Source organism: Pteropus medius, unplaced genomic scaffold, assembly GCF_902729225.1.
Source record: "Pteropus medius unplaced genomic scaffold, Ma_sr-lr_union100, whole genome shotgun sequence".
NCBI lineage: Eukaryota > Metazoa > Chordata > Mammalia > Chiroptera > Pteropodidae > Pteropus > Pteropus medius.
In genome coordinates, this window is record NW_024345479.1 from 4,138,099 (window position 1) to 4,157,927 (window position 19,829).

The 19,829-nt window shown below is 50.0% G+C and overlaps 1 protein-coding gene across 13 annotated transcripts in view; it reads right to left on the minus strand.

Annotated features, from left to right (window-relative positions):
* HOXB3 (homeobox B3) overlaps window positions 1–19,829 on the minus strand; it is a 45,309-nt gene that overhangs the window by 10,761 nt on the left and 14,719 nt on the right. For 3 of the 13 annotated variants that reach the window (XM_039873724.1, XM_039873725.1, XM_039873723.1), the window contains exons 2-3: window positions 18,201–18,379; window positions 147–234 (exon numbers count right to left, since the gene is read on the minus strand). The gene's annotated coding sequence lies outside the window, so the exon portion shown is untranslated. Of the gene's footprint in view, window positions 1–146; window positions 235–327; window positions 5,011–8,030; window positions 8,099–8,519; window positions 11,542–13,285; window positions 17,098–18,200; window positions 18,380–18,535; window positions 18,555–18,669; window positions 19,673–19,829 lie in introns of those variants that run through there. The other 10 variants (XM_039873720.1, XM_039873722.1, XM_039873726.1 and 7 more) reach the window with 10 other exon arrangements.

The following is a 19,829-nucleotide window of genomic DNA, read 5'->3' on the forward strand; positions in this document are numbered from 1 at the left end:
AGAGAGAGAGAGTCAGTCGCTGCGTGGAAGGAAGCTTAAAGCTTGTGAACTCTTCTTGAACCGAGATTGGAGTCATATGGGCCATAAATCATTGAGACATACTCTCCGCCATTCACAAACTGATAGCCTATTTCAGTCCAGCTTACCTTAGCCACCGACGAGGGGAGAACAGGCAGACATAATATATATTCACATCGAGCCCCAGCGCGAGCGGCAGGCGAGAAATCTCCCCTCCTTGAAGGCAAAGGAAAAAAAGACCACTGTTTAAAGCTGCGTCGCCCCCCCCACCCCAATAGCCACCCCGGCTGGCGAGCCCGAGGGGCAGACCGGCCAGAGGAGCCGCGCGGCGTCCGCTTCAATTCACTCGGCTTAGGAGCGGGGGTGCGCAGGAGGGAGGGGTGGGGGAGCGGGAAAAAAATAGAAGACCGAAAGGTGCTCGGGTGGCTGGGCTCGCAGAGAATCCAGCTTCAGGCTCCAGCGCGGCCAAGCCGCCACAGTGTGGTTGCCCTATAAGACTGGTACGCCCTACTCTCTGTAACAATGGCCTCTGCTTTTGCACAGGGAAAAAAAACCACACCACACACACACACACACACTCACTCACTCACAGACACTCACACACAAGCTCACACACACCCCCACCTCTCCCCCTTTAGCAAGCCTAGATGCCTGATAAGGAGGGAAGGCAATGGTGTTATTGGGGGAGGGGGAAATTTTTACAGCCCCCCCCAAAAAAAAGGGTGAGAAAAGAAAGAAAGTAGAGAGGTTTTTGTTTGTTTGTTTGTTATTTTTTTTTTTAAGAACAGGTAAATTTTCAGACAGATTTTGGCAGGGGAGACAGGAGGAGCGAATGCAAGGCGAAGCCAGTTGGAATTCACCAGCTCCCCCCATCCCACTAGTAAACCATTATGCTAATTGGAGAAGTCGCTGTTGGGAGGCCTAGTCAAAGGCAGTGCCTTCCCTGGGGGTGGGGGTGCTGGGTGCCCCTCTGCATTCATTTGTAGCAGAACACTAGGACTTTTTTTTTTTTTTTTTTAAGTAGTTTCACTCCTCCCGGGGACTGGTGGTGGCTGAGTCTTCCACCCTCTCACTCTGGCTCCCTCCTTCGCAGTCTCCCCGGCTCTGCTTCTTCTCTCCCCCACACCCTCTCTTTTCTTCTTCTCTCCCCACAAATTTCCAGGCCCGCTTTTCAACCGGTAGAGGGGAAAGCCAGACCTTTTTTTTTTTTTTAAACAGCCCCCCCACACACACTTTGAGAACAGACAACAAGCGGTGAGTGATTATTTTAAAAATCCAGACCATCTTGCAGGGGGAGGGGAGATTGAGGAGAGGGTGACAAAAGGAGGACCTTGTGTTTAGCTTGAGCTCCAGACGGGCTGGCAGTGGAGAGGCTGTAAGAACTTCGTGGAGAAGTTTCTGCTACAGTTCTCACCTCTAGATAGACAGAATGGGCTAAGAGGTGTTAAGGACATTTGTACTTCTAAGAAGATGAGAAGAACTAGCAAAATGGCTTAATTTTAAATGCACTGGCAGAAGAGACAGAGGATAGTTGTTACTGTCATTATTCAGAACAAATCTGCTCTCTTAACTGCAAGATTTATGATTCTTGGCACAGTGAGGAAGACTACAAAAGCTAAACTTTTCTTAGGGTGTGTTTGAGAAGGGCGGGAAAAGGCAAGGAGTCCTGTAGGAGGAAGACAGGAGCCAGGAATGTAGGTATCTGCAGATTTCGGTTGGGGGTGGGAAAGAGCCATTCTTGGTGTAGGAAAAAGACAAAAAGAGCACCAGGACATTTCCAAAAGCAGGAGAGTTTGCAGCTCTGCCTAACTGCTGACTCGGGGTTTACCGGATAAAACAGAAGGCAGAGAAGTCTCTTTTCTACAAAGGCAGCTTGGAAAATCTGTTCTCTTAACTTCTCGTAGGCAGAGCCAGCCATTACTCTGTGACCTCCTAGTTAGAATATTTCTCCCATCTGGAGGTACCAGGAGAGATGGGACTGGGAGAACAAAGGTGAGAGATGATATCCAGCTATTGTCTCCCTCTCAGGAGAGGGCGATTGTGTCTGGCAAAATTTCCCTCATACTCTATCATTCCCCACTCACAGGCTCTGCTTTGGGCTGAGAAAGGGTCCTACTCTCACAGGAAGCGGTCCCCGGCCTCCTGTAGCCCCCACTTCTTCCAGGCCCTCTAAGTCAAGCTTCGTGGGCTGGAGCAGCCAATTTCCTGGGGCCCTGCTGAATGGGGGGCAAGGATACCCATGGCCTCCCTACCCTCCAGCAACAGGAACTGTACAGAGTTTCCCACTGTGATGTCCTAAGGATTCTATGGCCTGCCTAGAGTTGGTGGCTGAGGGAAAGGAGGGGGGGCAATGAGGATGGAGGGTGGGACCCACTTTTTCTGTTTGTTAGTACTATCAAGAAAAGAAAATGTCCCAAACGGACCCAGTGTTGAGGCTCAAGCCAGAACTCTCAAAGAGAGCCATTAGGGCTGCCTGAGCATGTAGCTGCAAGGAGTCTGTCTTGAGGTCTCTAGGCCCTGGTTAGAGACCTACAGAGTTGGACTCTGAGCCCAGTAGGCCAGGGACTCAGCCCAGAGAGGCTTCCAGAGGCTTAAGGAAACCAGCACCTTTGGGTCTTTTCTGTCACTCCCCCAAATTACAAAGGCAAAAATGTACCTCAGATCCTCCAGCTCTCCTAGCTGTTGTTACCACTGGCTAGAGAAGGTCAATTGTGAAAATGAAGGAGAAGAAAAGAAACTGGTCGCTTGTGGGGCTACAAAGTTTTGCCTCAAGGAATAAAAAGATAGCCCAGAGGACACCCAGCCAGTTGTGGGCCTGAAAGCCTGGGCTGCAGGAGGAGCCCACCTGGAGCTGAGCTGAGGGTGGAGGAGTTGTCCAGAGACGGCAGTGGACCCCTCCCCTCCCGGAGGCTCCTCAACTCCTTGTGGTCCCTTCTGGCTACATAAGGAGGTGGGGCGCAGTGGGGTGGAAGCAAAAAGAAGAACTGGGGAGCAAGAAAGCCTACCTGGAGAAAATTTCAGAGGACATGCACCACCCAAATGCGGTAGGAGATGGAGTGGGAACTTCTTAATTAATTCTAGAGAGCATAGCCCATTCGAAATGCTTGGGAGGCAATTAGATCCAAGTTTGGTTTTTATTTCTTGCCTTTTCCTTCCTTTCTCAGAGATTTCTGGCTGGCTGGTTGCCCCTGTTTGAGGCTGGGAGCGTGGGGGTTGGAGGTAGAACAGGCAGGCCTGAGAGTGCCCATTTCGTTTGAGGTGTTGATGCAGGCTAGGGACCTTTCAAACTTCAGGGGACAAAGGTGGGGCAGTGAGGAGCTTGGGGACGGAACTTGGGGTGGGAGACAGCAGAAGGGTCAGAGGGAAGACTGTGGGGTCTTTAAAAAGAGGAGTGGAGATGGCTTCACCCCTGTAGTGAAGTCATGATTTAGGAACAGATTAGAGAGAGGAGAGAGAACAATTTCTTCCTGGACTCAAGGAGGGAAACTTGGGTAACTGTGTGTGTTGTGTGTCTGTGTATGTGAGAGAGAGAGAGAGAGAGAGAGAGAAAGAAAGAGAGAGATTGAAAAAGAAAAAAATGGAGAAAAAGATTAAGACACAGTGACCTAGTGTAATCCAATAAAGGCAAAAATTAATAATAAAGGTAAAAATTAGAGAAAATGTTCCCCTTCATAGACATTCTTTTCTCTCTGATTCAGTTTCTGAAAAGCCGAAGCACTCCATCCGGTACTGGCACTCCGCTCCTCCCATCCTAATCCCTACCCAGTACCAGGGGACAAGGAGCACTTTAAATTCCCTTGAGAGATCACTGGCCACACAGCCTTCTAGGACTTTGGGAGATCATTTCTGTCCTTCCTCCCCTCCCCCACCCCCGCAAAAAAAAATCCATCAAAGAGCAAACGAAAATTCTCAATAAGCACAAATTGGCTGACTACTTTAAAACAGTAGTCAAATTGGCTGACTACTTCTGATTTCTGATATAAGCCTTGGGGCAACCAAGCTGCCCCCCGCTTTGCCAGCCCCAAATCCAAAGCCTGCCTGGCTCTTGGAGAAGCTGGAACTTGAGCTGGGCGGGGCATCTAATGATCTGTTTCTTTCTGGTCCTCTCTGGGTTCCCGGTCCTACACTCTGTTCCAGTTTTACTGCCTAACTTTGTGGCAGCGGCGGTCATGTAAAGTTCACACATGCACCCGAATCTCCATCTCTTCTTAAATATTAATAAAGATTTCAAAGCTGGGGGTCGTAAAATGAGAATTGCTACCGAAGACAGCTCTTGGTATTTAGATCCCCAACCCCCATCCTCTAAGATGCAGGAGCAGGAGGGAACAAAGGGGCAGCGGCGAGAAGATGATTCGGAGCCTCGCGGAGGCTGATGTAGACTCGGATCAGCAGAAGCGGAGATCGAAAGAACAAAAAGGCCACTAAGGCTGGAGAAGAAAAATCCAAGGTATACTCTCCCCGACTCCAGGCGGCAGGGTGAGAGGGAGGCGAAGAAAAATAGACAGCCTTGAGGGTTTGCAAAGGATACTCAGTGACCATGGAGGCCGCCTGAACTCGCTGCCCAGCGGCTGGTGGTGCCGAGAGCCAAGCCGAGAGTTACCTGCAGGCCGGCCTTTCCGAATCAAGGGTCCCCTCTCATCTAGAAGCTCAGTCCCAGCCTGACAAACCCCATCCCGGTGGATGTCAAGACAAAGGTGGGCAGAGTGGAGAAGGCTAGAGGAAAAGGGGCAAATCTAGGACAGCTGGGTGAGGGGTGCTGGGGAAGGGAGGGAGAAGCAGGCAAGAGAGGAACAGGGGCCCAGCCGCTGGGAGTAACTGCACAGGTCTCTCCTGACAGATTGGATGTTTCTCTCCCAGTGACCTCTGTTTAGCAGACAATAACTCACCGGATTAATGACCAATCAGCAGAAGGCCTTCTGAATTGCCTCCAAATATAAAACTCCAAAGTGAGAATAGGATAGGGCGAGAATGCAATTGCCAGACTCCTCTCTCTCTCTCTCTCTCTCTCTCTCTCTCTCTCTCTCTCTTTGTCTCTCTCTGTTCTCTCCTCCCTCTCTCTTCCCCTTTCTCTCTCTCAAAATAGGGTTTGGGATAAGGCTTTAGGAAGTGAAGTTATCTGGCCAGGGACTCTGATTTCCAGAATCCCAAAGATAAAGTTATTTGCCATCTCTTCCTACTTCCTCCTGCACAACTCCCTGACCACACCTCCTAAGACAGTCTGGAAACCGCCTCTCCTCTGCTGGCCTCTTCATAGCCCTGATCCTACAAGTAATCTCTCTTCTTACAACCCAGCAACTTCTGAGAAACACCCACCCCTTTGAATTTTATTTTCTATTTGGGAGAAGAGATGGAAAATAAGAACTAGAATTGGGGTGGTGGGGGAAGTTATCAACTACCTTGCAGGTCTCCTGTCCTGGCTGCCCTGGGAAGAAACGTTGTAGATAGAGTGCCATGGCACACTGTGTGTGTGCTCTCTCCCAGGAAGAGAAGATCCAAAGGCCCAGGGGCCAGGGTGAAGCTGGGTGGGGAGCCTGTGGCCTGCCATTACGGAATCAAATTCTGAAACCACCATTCAGTCCCTGGCTGGAGTAGAAGGAACTTCAAGAACTACATTCTAAACAACTCCAAACTAGGCCCCAGCGCCTGGCAGGGAGGGTGCCTTGCACTGTGCCACCGAGCCCTCCTTCCTTAGCCTCCCTCCAAATGCCAATCACGGCCCAATCTAGCTAGCAAGCCCTTCTCTAGTGCCTTCTATCTCCATTGCTCTTGGACACCTGAGCTTCTCCTCCAACCTTCGGGGGAGGAATGCCAGATTCCAGTGGATTTCCTAGAGCCAGTCTATCACCATCCACTGCTCTGGGCAAGGACAAACTCCCTGTATATTGCAGATAAGCATGTAGTAACTTCTGTACCCAATGCCCACAGAACCCCAGGACATGCAAGAGAGCTGCATCCAAGCACTAGAAAGTTACTAAAGGTCAGAACTCAGAGAACTCAGGGATTATCCTGTTGACCCCTGCCACTGTTACAGAAAGAGAAACTGAGGCCCAGAGTGGGAGAGTGATTTGTTTAAAGTCATCCTTTGGATAGGCTTTGAAGTCAAGAAGGAGGCTTGGATTCTAGGAGGTCCAGACTTGCCATGTGAGCAGAGAACTGCTTGGTCCTCAGTATCCACTTCTGTAAAGCCAGAGTATGTGTGTGGAGGTGAGGGGTTGGGCTAAATGATCTGAGGTCCCTTTTTGGACTGAGAGTCCGTGGCTCTCTATATGCTGATGTAAAAGGGAGTGACACTAAGCGGTAATAATAAACTGAGTTCAGACAATAACTGGCACCAACACAGCCACACGCAGGATATTTCCTTTTGTGATTTAAATGCTTATACCCCCACTACTAGCCCGATTCCTGGTCCTTTTTGCTCCACAGAGGCTCATACACTGGCTTTTACTGCTCTTCTGTGTGGGGGTGGGGTTGTTCTACCTTCATCACCAAGTCAAAGTGCTGTTTTTGTATACAGGAACCGGAGCAGTAAATAATTAATTTGTATAATTAAAGGACGAAGGCTTCAACCTGACAATTTTTAACCAGGAGTCAATGCATCCATTGTACCAGCCTGGCCTTCTTACCCGACCCCCAGCTCTGCCCACACACCACCAGCTTCCTGACTGCCTCCCCCCAGTTGGAGACCAGCATTCCCAAGATGGCCAGCAGGGTTCAGGGAGTCAGACTGCTCCCTCCCCACAAAGTTTCCTTCTGTGCCTGCCTCCCCCCAACCAGAAGTCAGTCTGCTTGCAGCTGCCCCTCACAGCTTGCTTTCCCTAGCCCCTAAAGCTGTGCCAGGCTCCAGGTCCAGGCTCCCTGCTCTTAGGACACACGTAATCCACCTCCCCAGCTCAAGATGCCCCAACAATACAGCGAGTTTGCATTTCAAGAAACTCCCATTAATATCAATTTACTTCACTGAAACCTCGGGTTCTTCATCAAGTTGATGATTTATGATAAAATCAATTAAATTATGGCCACTTAGGGCCCAGCCGCTTCCTCTCAGATTTCATTGGTGTGGGGCCCAAGTGTCTGGTGGAAAAATGCAAGTTTAGCTGGAGGCGAGGAAAGATAATTCTGCGGCTGAGAAAATTTAATGCAAAACAATTTCCAGGCAAAGCCAGGCGTCTGGACAGAAAGGCAAGAGTCACCAGTTGGCCTGCGGAAATAACTATCTGGGGGTCAAAATATTTTTCTCCCCACCCCATCATCCTGCATGGCTCCCTTGCTCTGTTCCTCTTTGTGCTCCCTTGCCCCCTCCCCCAAGCGAGGACTTCAGGGGAATTTGAGCGGTAATGGTGGAACCCAAGCCTGCCAGGCCCAGCCTCAAACCACCAATCTCCCCTTCTATCCCAGGCCTTTTTCTCCTCTCTCTCCCCTTCCCACACAGCTATGCTCACTAATTCTTTACTTTCCCATGGTAAAGTTAAAGGTTCAAAGTGAAGATCAGGTGGCGTGGGTAGATGGAACAGAGGGGCCCGTGCCAAGCCAAGTGGACTCTGCTGCATGTGGCCGTGGGAGGAAAGAAAATACAGGCGACAAGACAGAGCAGTACCCTGTTTCAAGGGCACGGGGCAGTGAAGTGTAGCCAGAACTACCCCATCCCAGAGTACCAGGACCAGAGAACACCTAGTCTCCCTCCAGGGTCCCATGCGCCCACTCACAAAGCCATGCTGCACCGGACAAACTTCAACCCAAGCACTCACACCGTACACAAACACACCTACACATGTGCTTAATTGCACACTCTTCTTATACCTCACACAGACCTACCACAGCCTGTGCCTGCAAAGAGACAGTTCCCACCATCTCCCCACATCTGGGAAAATAAATCCCAGCAAATCAACCTGGCATTGCCTCTCAGTCCAAAGAAAGGAGCTTCTCCCACCTCTACTCTGTTTGGTTTTTGGTTTCCAGAGCAGGCAAGGAGTAAACACAGCTTCTCTGAAGCCATAAATCACCCCCTCTCCTACCTTCTCAGTTTAACACCCGGCCTCAGCGCAGCCCCTTGTACATCTAGCTTCAAATAACCCGCCAGGTGCTAAAAAAAAAAAAAATACTCGGCACGGTGCAGCAGCTGGACTGTGGGAGCAGGGCCGGACCCTGCGCGCCCCCACCCCAGCAGATGCCCCTCACAACCCACAGCTCCTAACTCCCCTGGAAAATCCTCCACAGACTCCAACACCCTTCCTGAGGGGGAGAGCTCCCCCATCCCCTAACCGTTCCTGTCCACACACCACACGCACAGCTCCACATTCCTCCACACTGTCCTGCATACCAGGATCCCTCTACTGCCCGCAGTCCGAACCCGCCTCTTAAGTTGCCCTCATCATTATCTTCCATGAATCGGATCCAGCCTTTTTGCTGACCCAAAAGACAGGTCTGATGGCAGAGGTCTCAGTCACCCCGCTCTCCACCCCAAGCCTGTCCTCGAGGGTTCCTGGATGAGCACCCACACTTACCTGTGCGTCTCCCGCTAGGGCGCAAGCCGCAGCGGGCGCGCGCGGGAGTCAACGGCCAGGCCCGGGTCCCTCAGCACTAGCTGAGGCTCGGCCGGCCGCATCCCGGTGGTTATTCAGACCCAGGCAGCCCAGGGCGGCGGGCCAGCGCGGGGAGAGGCCGGGAAGAGCTGCCCGCACCCTGCCCCCGCCCCCGGCTTTGTTCGGCCTTCGAGGCCGCGGGGCTTTCGGGCGCGCGGGGGCTTCACTCGGGGCGCCCCTCTCCGGAGAAGCCGGGGTTCTCCATCCGCTGGGCCAGCCAGGCACCGAGCTGGAGTCGGGGCTCTGAGAGATGGCCAAGTTGCCAGGCGAGGGAAGCCGCGACTGACGCGGGGCACAGCGAGGCGCGGGAGCGCCGGGGCGCCATGGCGGAAGGCGGGCGCACGGGCGGCTCTTCAATGTCACCAGCAAAATGGGTTCCATATGTCCGGCCCGGCGGAGAAGGGAGGGGAAAGGAGAGAGTTCTGGGCAGGACAGGACGGGAGGATGGGGGTTGGGGGTGCGCAGTGAAGGGAGCAGAGCAGTGGCGAGGGTAAAAGGAAGAGACTGGAGAGGCCTAGAGAGGTTTGCATTTTTCAATTTTCCCGTGAGTTTTTTTTTTTTTTTTTTTTTTAAGCTGCTTAGGCTTGTAGGAACTTTCTCTCCCTTTTTCCTTTTTCCTTTTCTTTCCTGAAAGATGGGGGAGGGAGATGATTAGTGAGGGTAGCATCCGTTTGTTCAGACTGGGGATTCAAGGGAAGGGATGTAGATTGGAGGTGAAAGGGAAAGTTCTTAGGGGGCTAGAAGATCAACTCCCAGTCCTTAAAGAAGGAAGAAAGAGACCAAACCCACTAGGGGGAAGAGAGGCCAAAGAAAGGTGCCAGGGTCCAGGTGTGAGAAACTGACCTCAACCCACCCGCCCACACCCACGGTGGAATTCTATTTTGGGACAGTTCAACCATTAAGTTACTACTTACTGCTGGTGGTTGGAGAGGAGATTCAAGTGCGGGGGACTCTTAACCATTCCCTGACACTTCGGTTCCTGCCCCAGCTCCCACACACCTGATTTAGCACCCCCAGGGTCTACTCTAGAGGCAGTCGCTTCTGGGATGGCCCCAGATTTAGGCAGCTGCTTGTAAAGAAAGCACGGACTCTGGAGGAGCTTCCAGACCCTGAAGCCCTCTCCCCTCTATGCCTGCCCCTCCCGCCCCCCACTCAAGGGCTTGGACTCTTTCTGTTTCTGTCTCTCTTGCTCTCTCCCTCTCTCTCCCTCTCTCTCTAACCATCTCTGCTGTCTGTCCCTTTCTCACAGCCCCTTTGTCTTCTCCGTACTACCTCTCCCTGTGTCTTAAGTGACTTTGAATTGAATCTTTCCAAGGACTTGGGAGTGTCTCCAGAAATCATTTCTGGGTTCCCTTATTAGGTGTCCTGCTCCTTGGGACAATGTGGAGCCCTTGGCCTCAGGGCCCTCTGCGGGGAAGACTCACCTTTCTCTCATGGAGATACTCTCTTCTACAGAGAAGGAGGCAAAGTGAGTGGTTTCCTTTCCACTTTCCTTCTCACTTAACTCATGTGTGTGTGTGTGCGTGTGTGTGCGTGTGAGTGTGTGTGAGTGTACATGCATCCAAGTTGTGGGGTTCGTTCTTCCAGGACAGCCTCCCTGCCTCTCTGGTTTTTGTCTCCACTCTTCCTGTCATCCTCTCCTTGGGTTCTGCCTTGACTTGCCACCTCAGGAAGGGATCCTGCTGCTTGTTCTCTCTCTGGGGCCCTCTCTTTTTCCTTCATCCCCTCTCTCCTCATCTTTCTGCCCAACTCCTCTGGTCATTAAAGCAGCGGCAGCCCAGCTTCTCAAAGGAACAGGGAAAACACTATAATTATATAGAGAAAGTGGACACCAGCAGAGTCTGGGGAGAAGACAGAGTCAGCAGTTTTCCTAAAGCCCCTTCCATGAAATGCTTTCTACCCCATCCTCCGAATAGCACAAAAGCAAATGGGGTGTGTGTGTGTGCAGAACTGGTAAGAGGCAGAGTGCTTCATGGTTAAATGAACAAAATATCTCTGTTTTTTTAAAAAGTCTTTTCAAACTTGCTGATTTGGGAGGTAGGCCTATATGTCTGGATGGAGGGCATCAGGCCTCACATAGGAAGATTTAGTGAGGGGCCAGTGACTAAAAGATAATGGTGGAAAGGGACAGTCTCCTTGCTTTTGTCTCCTGGGGAAGAGTCTGTGTGTGAGTTGGGGAAAGGAAAGGGGAGGGGGTAGCCCCAGGGCCAGAAGAGACAAAGACCTGAAGGGGGCTGAGAGAACAGAGAGGAAAAGAGGGGATCAGACCTCCACGGCACAGGCACAGGAGAAGGCAGCAGTAGGAGGGGAGAAGGGGGAGGAGCTGGGAACACAGGGGCAAGGGGCTGTGGGACTGACTCCCAGCTCTCCCCATTAGCTATGGCCTGTCCCAAAGAGCAGATCCTTCAGCCTTCACCTTTTGTTCTCTATCCTCCAAAACAAGCTGAATTCAAAAGCTAATAAACTCCAATCTACCTCTTCCTTCTTCATGTTCCTCCTCCTCTCCAAGGGAGAAGTAACCCTTCCACACTCTCTCAGGGATTCCAAGACTGGCCTAAATTCTGGAGCTCTGGATTGGGGGTGAAATCACCCTCTCTACATTTACACCCCCACTTCTCAGGTAAAGGAGAAGGAAACACTCACCTCCCACACCCACACCGTGTGTGAGGTGAGGGGTGAGGGGAGATTCTCTAATACTGAAGGACGGAGGGCCTGAAGGGCTTGGAGCCCCCATCCCTCAAGTCTCTTTGCTGTCTCACCCAGCCTTTCACCCCTCCCCGTGATCTCTAGCCCTGTCAAAGCTGCCTGTGAATCCAGACTCCACCCAGTTCCTTTCTTCCAGTCCAGGTAATGCCCCCACCCATCCCAGCCTAAGGTCTTATCCTTCTCTCTCTTTCTCCCTAAATCCTTTTCAACCCAGACTCCTAAATTGGAAGGCTTCACCCACCACCCACCCAGCTCAGCGCCCACTTAGAGCAGAGCATGGGAGCCAGCTCCTGGATGTTCCACCACTGGGGCCTAAGCTGCCACTCCATGCCATGAGTAATTAACACCTGAGCACAGCGTCACTCTAATCTTCTTACTCAAAGGTTTACAGTAGCAGGCAGAGTTAAATATCACAGATAACAGTGACTATAAAGTCATTTGGCCCAGCTCCAGCCAGGGAAGAAAAAGCCAGCAGTTCAGATAGGATTTAGCAAAGGCTCTGGCCCTCTGCCCCTCTGCCCCTCATCCCCCACAACTTTGGGGTTGCATTGTAACATGTCCCCAAAAGCCACCTCTGGCTTTGCTTTAGACCAGCAGACTTTTTCCTGATGGGGATGGACTGAGACTGCCACAGGAAACCCTAGGAGAAAGTTGCCAGCTCTCCCCCTCCCCATCTGCACCCTGTTTTCTTCGTCTTTGGATGGGGGCTTAGGGAGAGGCACAATACTCCATGTCCTGGAACACTCCAACTTTCTGGGACCACCTGATTCCTGAAACATTTCTTTTCTAGAAAAACTTAGAGAACTTCTCCCAGCTTTCGCCCCAAACATACATAGTCCCCCACTGCTGAGGAAACTTTCTTTGTTTCAGGAGGTCGAAGGAAGGCTACTGGGGTGTGAATTCATTTCCGTGTTTTGTTAGCCAGGAGGGTGGGGAGCCAAGGCTTCCAGCTTCTCTCCCTGGCCTTCGCCCTCTGCCTTCATTGTCTCCCCCAATTTGAGCAGCTCCTTCTCTATCCTAAATACCCTGCCGTACACAGCAGTCCTATAGGTTAAGCTTTAACACTACAGCTGAATCTTTCCGGCCCCCTTCCAGTTGCACAGGACTTCGATTCGATTATAAAAATCTCTGCCTTCACCTCCTGTAATTTCTTCCTCTGCCTCTACCTCTCTTGCCCTCAGACTCCTTCTGCCTTCAGAGTTGGGCTCTTTCCCCGCAGGCTGGAGTCAGAGCAGCCAAACTCCTGGAGGGGAACCGCTGAAAAATGAAGCTCTGTCTGCTGCTGCAGGAATGTTGGCTCTATCAGGCTCGCAAATATAATTTTTATATTAGGTCGTGGTCTTTGACTGGGTTTATATGCGAATGAGGCATTTCTGGTTTACCAAATTTATACAAATCTCACCTTAATTGATAATCACGGATGCCATAATTTAAGACCTCCAGCTATAGAGCTTTCATATTAACTGCTGATATATTACTGTAAATCGTCTGAAATAACCAACTCCTGGGAGCAGAGCAGAGAGGGAGGAAGTGCCTCCGAGAGCCACTCTCTCCCGGCTGCAGAAATAGCCCAGCTTCCACATCATTTTCCATGAGAAATGATTTATCAAAGACATGGCCATAAACAACACAACTCACTCACAAACACACGCAGACGTGCGCACACACGCGCACGCACACACACACACACACAATGGCTGGCATGCTGGTCGAGAAGCTGACACCCATATTGCTATAAATCAAGAAAAAAGGTTGAAGGAGAGGGAGAGGGAGAGAGAGAGAGAGAGAGAGAAGAGGAATATTCCTAAAATCTCTATGCAATGCCTCAATGGGTATAAACACACAGAGCACCGTGTGAAGAGAAATGGCAGGAAATGAAGATGGCTATTTGTCACAGTTTACGACAATAACATTAATAACAAACAATAAATTTACATGGACATATAAGACGCGGTAGGTAGTGAGAAATCCCTTCTACTTACAATACCCCAGCCCGCGGTGTGGCTCCGGCTGCGGGGCTGTTTTATTGCTGCCTCCCTCTCTTTTTCTCTCTCTCTCCCTCTCTCTCCCCCTCTCTCTTTTTTTTCTCGGGGTACAGGCTTGTTTTTCAAAGGACAGTTGAATTGCACGTCAGAAACAGGGAGACCGAGCCTGCGATTTTCCTGACGAATACATATCTATTCTGCAACCTCGGCATTAATTATTTAATGAATCACGTGACCAGGAGGGGGAAGGGGGTCTTTCGATTTCAGGCTCAAAGGACCACTATGACCTTCCCCTTCAGGAGGAGAAATTTTCTTGCAAAATAGTCCCCCCCCCAACCCACCAATGAAATAGTAGTGAGTTGTCCTTCTTTCTCTCAGATTCATATCTATACCTACTATATCTACAGCTCCCTAAACACCCCACCACACGCACTTACCCACAGCCCACCTCTCCTCTCTCCCTTCTCCTCTTGCTTCTGCTTAGTTCGTGAAGGTGCAGAAATAGTCTGCAGGGGCGTCTGGGGGTGGGGGTGGGGTGGGCGCAAGCCCTTCTCCAAGCCCTTGGATTTCTCAGCTTCCAGTTCTCTCTGCATCCTTTAAGATTAAGATTTCCCCCCAACTCCATTCTCTCCCTCACTCCTAGGATACTGATTTTAGTGGGATCCACTCCCCTTTTTTGTAATAATAATCAACAAAATTTCTAAAGGGACCAGTTTTTTAAAAAAAACACTTCATAAGTCCATGTTGTATGTATAAAGAATGGGGTTTCTGGCTTTCATTCTTTTTTTGATCTTTTGTGATACCTTTTAAAGGGGCAGAAAAGGGACAGGGCGAAGAAGCGACTCTGGGACTTCTAGAGTTGAGAGTAACCGCAAGGGGGACTTTTCTCGTTTTTTGGTGTTACTATTATAGGAAACCAGATTCTACTGACTCACTGAGAATATGCTCCAGAGACAAAGACCCAGACTAAGGTTTCTACACAAAAGAAGTGGACACTTGGCCTCTCCCTACCTATGTTACACCCTGTTTCAGTCCTCCCACCCCAACTCCAGCAAAGACAGCTGGAGATTTGAACTGGAGGGGAGGGGAGGGTAAAAGGAAGAAAGAGGCTTTGAAGTCGGCCTGGCAGCCCCTGGTCCCTATTTCCCAGGTGTTAGTACCCTGAGCTTCCAATTGACAGACAATGGAGCCTGATCAATGGAAAAAAAGATGGGGGGGGGGTTGGAAATTAAAGGGTTGAACACAGGGATAATAGGAGAAATCCATTCCCTAGGCCTAGAGGGAGAAACATACACAGATGCCTTCATCTCAGATATAAACAAAATAAAACATCCCCCAAACCTTCACATACAGCTCAGCCCCAGAAAGAGCAGCCCAGTTAAAATCAGAATCGGAGTTCTTGGCCATGGAGTGGGGTAGGGGTGCAAAGGGGAGCAGAAAAGACATTCCCGAAAAAGCCCCGCGCAGAACATTCCCAGCCTTATCTTCAGCAGCTCGGGGCAGCTCAGTCACAGCCGCGGGGCCAGGCAGGACATGGGAACAACAAATGCGGTTTAAGGTAGGGGAGCTTGGGTCTTAGGGCTGCTCTGTTGGTTTGTTTGGAGGGGTCTGAACCAAAATCAGCTCAATGGGTAAGAGACTGAGGACCCAGAGGCTTTAACACTTCCCAAGAAACAGCCACCCTTGTGTCAGCCTCGGTAAGGTCCAGCTGTGGCGGCATCGCAGCCCCTGCCGAAGGCACTGGGCAGGCCTGGCCTCCTCAGAACCCTGCTCCTGACACATAGGTGGGGCTCCGGCAGGGCCCAGACTCTGTAGCGGGGTGGTCAGCTTTGATTGTCTAGATACAAAACACAGCCTGATGTTGAATTCAGCCTGCTCTCAACATGGGCCCCGCGCCTGGCTCCAGCAACTCTCTGCAACTCCCTGCGAGGTCCTGACCACAAATCCATTAAAATGGTCTCCCAAAGAAAACTCTCCACTAAAGTCTAAAAGAAAAACATGAGTGAGAGAGAAAAGACATGATACGCTGGAGCATGGGGAGGCAGCAATCTCTAAAACCAAGAAATTATTTTTAAAGACAAGAAAAAGAACAGCAAAATGACACGAAGGCACGCCGGGCAGGTTCTGTTAAAATGCCCACACTCTTTTCAGATCCTGGGAATGTCTACGTTCAAATAAACAAGCGCCAAGCGCGAGCTGAGCACTTTCTTGCTGCCGATAAAGCGAACGTTTATACTGTGAGAAAGGCCAGATTGATTTACGAATCCGAATGCGCCGGTTTTATGGCTGATCACAAATCCGTCAGCGCTCAACTCACACTGGGAAACTTCCCCACTCCGTTTTCCAACCAGACCCCCTCCCTGGCCGCTTCCCAGGGAGACCCACCACAGGCGGGCGCTGGGGCTACCCCAGTCTGCCCAGGCAGGTGGAAGTAGGAAAGCTGGATGGAGAGAGCTGGGGACCTGGAGGGAAGAGAGGTCAAAGATGAGGAGGACTAGGGGTGGCTGCTGAAATTGTACAAGGTGAGCCCAATGGGCTGTGGAGCCTTAGGCAGAGCTCAACTCTGCAAAGTTTGGGGTCTAGGAGTGAAGGAAAGGGGAGATCTTGAAGTTCCCACCTGCGGGGCTAAAATCCTTGAGTGAACCCCAACCTTCCCTTTCCATTGTTTTCCTCCTCTTTTCCACTGTTGAACCCCTAATTTTCACATTGCAGAAAGAAGCTTGTAAAGTCCCAGGTGACTAGATCTTTGTCATCGGTGTTTATAGAGAGCCCACAATTGGTTACCTGCCCTTATGAGTAATAGGTGCACATCTCCCCTGAGCCCCAAATATTTTCAGTCCAGGAGCAGCTCAGCTCACCTTTCTGCTCACTTCCTTTCCTTCCTGAGGCCTCTAACCCCTGCATTTACTATGCCACCCAGGGACAAAAGAGAGGATACCGACCAGGGCGTTATTTTTTGCCTAAGACAGAGTTCCTAAGTTACAAGAGACAATTTACAAAATGCAAACCAACACCCCAAACATATTCCAGCAAGGTTCTGTCTCTCCTAGTTTTAAGTTCCTAGTCAAAGTTCCTCTCCCAGCTAAAGCACTCTCTCTCTCTCTCTCTCTCTCTCTCTCTCTCTCTCTCTGTCTCTTGTCTCTCTCTCCTCATAGAAGATGGCTGCTAGTGTGGAATTTTAAAATACAGCAAACAGAATACAGATTTGGAAAGGCTCTATGTTTGGAGTTCACTTATCCACAAAACCTCCACTCATTTCTGAAAATTAAAAGTTGCTGGAAACTCTGGTTGATGTGGCAGAGCCGTCCCTGGAAACGGTCAGAATAGCCTTCACTGACCCTTCTTCCATTTTTCCTCCTCCTCTGGTGAGGAAGTACTCCATGAGCACTGTGAGTAGCTTTGGTGGGATAGGGATTAGGGGAAAGGGGTGAAAGTGATTATAGGAATAGTTTCCCAAACAAAGGAACTCCAGAAAAATGGGTTGGGAGGCTTTGAATTTGGATATCAGACTCTGAGACACAGTAACCTCCAGGAGACCACTCATGGGGGGAGATCTCTCTCCCTCCTCAGGACTGAGAGGCTTGTTTCCCTAGCCCTCTGAAGCCTGTGGACCTCTCCTATCGTCTCTCTTTGTCTTTCTTCCCTCAGCTCCCTCCAAGCGAAACAGGAAAGAAGGAGGGATAAAGTGGACATGGTGGGGCTGGGGCCTGGCCGAGGGACGGAGCTCTGTGCAGAAACAGACCAGCACCTTCTTCCCTTCCTTAGCTGTATCCAAGCTAAAAATGTTATTCATTCTCTCCCCAAGGAACAGTAATAGAAAAACAATCAAGAAATTCCAAAATAGCAAAATAGCAAAAAAAAAAAAAAAAGGTTGGGCTGCAGGGGGATGAAGAAGATGGGCGCACAACAGCCCAAGGACCCCTCCCAGCGGAGGTGTGACTTTCCCTCCCAGGCAGTACTCAAGAGCCAGCATAATGTCCAGTCTCAGAGAGGTCAAGGGGCTTCCGAGGTCATTTTGTGGTTCTAATACTGAGCTAATCGCCTAGAAAACGTGGCCTCTCCATGAACTCTCTCTCCTGCCAGCCTTCTACCTCCAAACTCTCAGTGAGCCCCAGGGAAAAAAGGCCAGCACATTCAGATCTGAGGCAGAGTCCCCTGGCTCACTTACCCTCAAGAGCAGGGCCACAGGGTGGGAGGAGGTCAGAGCCCCTAAATTGAGACAGCAAAAGGAAACCAAACTGTACACTGAGCCTCCAGGAAGAAGGGAAGAAGGCAGAGTCAAAGAGAAAGATTCCTGTGTTAAGAAACCCTGCCTGTGAATGGAACAGTTTCTTGCTCTAGAGAATTGTGAATATTTGTCTAGAATCACAAGCTAGACAGAAAAAGAAAAAAACGAAAGACATCTACCTATACCCTGCTCCAAATCCAAGGCATTCCATCCAAGAACTTCATTCCATTTTTCTAGGAGGCATCTCACCCGTAAACAGACATATGGGACACAAGCCCCCAGTATAGACAAACGGCGTCAGGAAACACACTGGCCACATGTGCATGTCTATACACACACACATGCTGGGGCTCTCAAGGCCCACCTGCATTTTCTACAACCGGCAAAGCACTTCGGAGCTGCCTCACAAACAACCCTCTCTGGGGTTCTTCAGGGGCCCTGACACCTCAGTCCCCAGCAGGTCAAACATTCTCCAGGTGTCCAGGCCTCTCTCTCTCCCTCTGACCCAAGCATCAGTCATCATAAAGGGCAGCAAACCTGACCAAGTTTCCACCATAAAAACCCCCGCAAAGATAGTTGAAAAAGAAAAAGGAGGCGAGAGAATGTTTCTTCTTTCCCTTGCATAAGAGCTCATAAAACGATTTTAAAAAAAAAAAATGCCAGCCCAGGCGGGGACTTTGTTACCTTTGCGCCTCTCGCCTCCTCTTGCCCGAACTCCTTGCATCCCATTCATGATGAAGGGCTTCTTCCAAACTGAGAGGAAAAAAGTTTTCAACTTTATGGTTCCAAATTTTTTCCCCCTCGCAGATCTGGGAGAGACGGCTAACACTTTTTTCCCCCAACAGCCGGTCTGCGGAGATTTGCTGTTGAATAATAACAAAGGAGAGAGGATACGTATTTAAAGAAAAGAAGTGATTAATGGTTTTCTGTATAATTCTCACATTTTTCTTAGCTCTTGTCTACACAGAATGGCTGTGAACTTTAAGCTCCATAGAAATCTTGTTTTATTCTATTCATACCTTCCAAGGAGAAGCTTTGATTTAGTTCTATAGGGGCATTCCTGGGGCGGGGGCATATGCTTTTAAGAAGTATTTTCCCCCTCTGCTAAGGGCGGCCACATCCCCTGGCAGTTAAACATCACACCGAGATTGACCGAAAAAAAGCTGGCTGCTCTCATCCTCCAGGTCCGGGTGATTTTTTTATGAGTCTCCCAACAGCATTTAAACGGGCGTTTCATTGCCCTTTCCCGAGCTGTGGACAGCGGACCCGTCTGCTCCCGGGCCCTACCCAGCCTCAAACTCCTGGGCACTGCAAACTGGAAGAATACAAAAGAAGTAACAACAAAACATGAGGGTGGAATTAGCTATTTTTATTTTCTGAAAGGAAATGGAATTTTAAAAAACCCAACTTTTAATTGCACATGCACTCCCGAGCCCCAAGCTTTTTGGAGGCAGGTGGCTGTACCCTGGGCCATCACAGGACCAGAGACCCCAGGCCGGAGCCCCCAGACCTAGAACTTCTCTTGGGTGCCGCACAAAAGCGGCCCAAGCCTGACAGAGCTTCTGAGAGTCACCTGCACCCCCGTCTCCTTCCCCCACTTCATTCTAGGGGTGACTGGGACCTCTGAGACAGAAAGCTATTTGGTCCCCAGTCGTACTTTCGATACTTTCTATGAGAAAGAAAATGAAAATTAATACAGGAGCAGGGCTTCACAAAAGAGGCCATTTGTCTTCTTGATTATCTATTTGCTTGTCAGAGTTTGAGCTATGGCACTGGCTAGCTCCTTTGTAATATAAAAATACTCTGAAAACCGGCAAACACCCAGAAACATCTGTGCAAAAAATTAGACTCATTAAAGCCTTAAACACCTCAGAGGAAAACGATACCTTCTTATGCGGGAGGAAAGAGGCCGGCCTCTCGGAATCCTCTCTCGGAACTTTAATAAGCAAAGAGCCGTCTGCTAGAAGGAGACAGCTTAACCGCATTTTATTTGCTTATGACAAATAAATCATGATATGAAAGGCTTTGCCATACTTAAGCCTCTTGTGTCCTACAACGAAACATTTTCCCCCCATTAGGGATTGGAGTCAACCCTTCCAGTCCTTTCAATCCATTTTTGGACTAGAGGAAAAAAATTTAAAGCCCCAAACAGAACACACCCACCCCAAAAGGAAAACAAGCCAGCTACTACAATTTGGAGTCCTCAGAGACATAAATTCCCACTGGACCCTTTGAAAAAAATCTTCAACCACATACAATGTGAGGCAGAATGAACTGGGGTGCTTAAAATAGAGACTTGGGTGGCCTTTATAT